At 43.2% G+C, this 3,196-nt stretch overlaps 1 pseudogene; it reads left to right on the forward strand.

The window, feature by feature from the left end:
- Window positions 1-758: 758 nt before the first annotated feature.
- LOC100467970 lies at window positions 759-2,154 on the forward strand (annotated as a pseudogene).
- The last annotated feature ends 1,042 nt before the right edge of the window (window positions 2,155-3,196 follow it).

Below are 3,196 nucleotides of genomic sequence, written 5' to 3' on the forward strand. Positions count from 1 at the left end.
GCGACCCTGCTCAAGTTCACGTCTGAAGTGGCTCAGACCACTTACCATGCATACTTTCCAATCCTTGCTTGTGATATAGCTATGATACTAAAGCTGATTGTTTTTGGTTAATTAGCTTACCCCATTAAATTACTCAGTTGTTTAATAAGAAATAGTTTGGTTAATATTTTGGCAACAAATCAAAAAGTATACCCTATATATCTATTATCTTGATTTCTCCTCTTTCCCTTCAAAATCAAATGTATTTGTCCATAAAACCTCCACCTATCCCAAAAATGAATTTTATTTCAGAAATCTAAATTCCCTGTTTACTTGGTTCAGGAAGTCACTGTGCTCATTACCTGGGGGGTACATTTTTCAGCTACTGCAGCCCAGTGTTCATACCAAGAGCTTATGCCGCTTAGAATTTGGCATTTCCCTGGGTATTAGGGACCTCCTTTTACAGCTGTAAAAGCAGACAATGTATTGTTTTCTAGGCCAAAAATTACTTTGTTTATGCATTATGGTGTCGAAGCGTGGAGTCTCAATCAAACACTAGCCCATGCTTCTGGGAGAGGAATTTGGTTTTGCTCACAGGTAACCCTGCCTTCAAGCTCAAGCCACAGTGGGGCAGCCCTCCATCTGAGTAACCAACTGCTTAAACCTCTCAACTTTCATCATGGAAGTACAAATGTGACAGAGTACCCAAGCCACTGCCACCAAGTCCGGTCCCAACGCCACATGCCACCAACTCCCACCCACATGCACTGCCAATTCCTTTTGGTTCGAAGTCCAATATGGCGACTCTTCATAGTTAGCTGATTCAGAATCTTCTTCAGGAAGACCGTACTGCCAGAATAAGATTAGAGTTGTTGGGGTTGGTGCTGTTGGCATCTTCGTGGAGGACTTGGCAGATGAACTTGCTCTTGTTGATGTCATGGAAGATAAACTGAAGGGAGAGANCAATCAAACACTAGCCCATGCTTCTGGGAGAGGAATTTGGTTTTGCTCACAGGTAACCCTGCCTTCAAGCTCAAGCCACAGTGGGGCAGCCCTCCATCTGAGTAACCAACTGCTTAAACCTCTCAACTTTCATCATGGAAGTACAAATGTGACAGAGTACCCAAGCCACTGCCACCAAGTCCGGTCCCAACGCCACATGCCACCAACTCCCACCCACATGCACTGCCAATTCCTTTTGGTTCGAAGTCCAATATGGCGACTCTTCATAGTTAGCTGATTCAGAATCTTCTTCAGGAAGACCGTACTGCCAGAATAAGATTACAGTTGTTGGGGTTGGTGCTGTTGGCATCTTCGTGGAGGACTTGGCAGATGAACTTGCTCTTGTTGATGTCATGGAAGATAAACTAAAGGGAGAGACAGCAACCTTTTCCTTAGAATGCCAAAAATTGTCTCTGGCTAAGACTATAACGTGACTGCAAACTCTAAGCTTGTTATTATCACAGCTGGGACACAACAGCAAGAGGGGGAAAGCCATCTAAATTTAATCCAGCCTAATGTGAATATCTTCAAATTTAACATTCTTAATATTGTAAAAGATAGTCCAAACTGCAAGTTTGTTGTTTCCAGTCCAGTGGGTATATTCACCTATGTGGCTTGGAAGATAAGTAGCTTTCCCAAAAACCATGTTATCGGGAGTGGTTGCAACCTGGATTCAGCCTGGTTCCATTACCTAATGGGGGAGAGGCTGGGAGTTCACCCATTAAGCTGTCATAGGTTGGTCTTCAGGGAGCATAGAGACTCTAGTGTGCCTGTACGGAGTAGAATAAATGTTGCTGGTGTCTCCCTGAAGAATCTGCACCCTGACTTAGGCACTGATGCAGAAAAGGAACATGGAAAGAGGTTCACAGGCAGGTGGTTGACAGTGCTTATGAGGTGATCACACTGAAAGGCTATCCAGCCTGGGCCATTGGGCTGTCTGTGGCAGATCTGGCAGAAAGTAGAATGAAGAATCTTAGGCGGGCGCATCCAATCTCCACAATGACTAAGGTTCTCTATGGAATAAAAGATGATGTCTTCCTTCGTGTTCCTTGCATCTTGGGACAGAATGGAATCTCAAACATTGCGAAGGTGAATCTGACCGCTGAGGAAGAGGCGCTTTGGAAGACCGGTGCAGATGCACTTTGGGGGATCCAAAAAGAGCTGCAGCGTTAGCGTCTTCTAGTGTCGCACTACTTCACTGTCTAGACGACAACAGGATTTGAGTCGGAGGTTGTGTATTGTCCTTATTATCTGATCTGCTGCTCAAGTAGTAATATTACGAGGGCCTAGGAAAAATTCCAGTTTTCTAAAGTTACAAATAGGAATAGTTCACAAAACCCTGCAGGTATACCCTGATACTGGCTGAACCCTATCTTGTGTTGTGCTAAATTGGTTCACGTAAAATAGTTCTACCACCTCAGAGGCACCACTGTCCGTGTTGCCTGTGCTGTAGTTGCTGTTCAAACCAGACAAGTATTTACTGTGTGTTACAGAACTTTCGATTCCTTCGGCCAACATGCCAATCCAACTTGTTTTCCTCCAGTCAATCCCATCTTGGGATCTAGTAGATAAATTCAATATTGCATGTATTGTGCATAGCTGTTCTAAAGGACCTTATTTTGTATACTCTATGTATCAGGATATGGTATACATTGCAATATAATATAAAAAGAAAGATCTACATATAAACAATGTAACCAACTAAGTGTCATACCAACTAAAATACTAAATAAACTTTGAACAGCGAAAAAAAAAAGAAACACAGATATGACACCCCCAAGTGTCACTGATATTATGAATACGTCTTTAATCAGCAGCCATTGCTTTAAAGCTCTTGCAGAGAACACAGCCTTGAATCATCTATTCAGAAAGTACTTTTGTGAATGTTTCCTTCCAGTACAAGAATCTCAATGGTAAGACATCTTGGCTCTTCTCTGTCCTAGTTAGCCAACTTTACTGGAGCGTCTGGGAAAAGGAACTGAGTATGCATAACCTAGACTCCTTCACTTTCACTTGGGAAAAGAGCAAATATTCTGTTTCTCCCAAGCCCTTTGTGAGGGGCCTTCCCTGCTCCAGTGCTACATCTCCTGTGTAGATGTGTCAGTCTGTTTCTGGGGTTCAGTAGTGGAGAGCCCACTTGCCTAACACTTAGAAGCCACGTTTTCCAAAATCAGCCATATAAGTAATGAAGGTGATATTTGCAACCTCCATCGGC

This window comes from Ailuropoda melanoleuca, chromosome 15 (assembly GCF_002007445.2).
Source record: "Ailuropoda melanoleuca isolate Jingjing chromosome 15, ASM200744v2, whole genome shotgun sequence".
In the NCBI taxonomy this organism is placed as follows: Eukaryota; Metazoa; Chordata; class Mammalia; order Carnivora; family Ursidae; genus Ailuropoda; species Ailuropoda melanoleuca.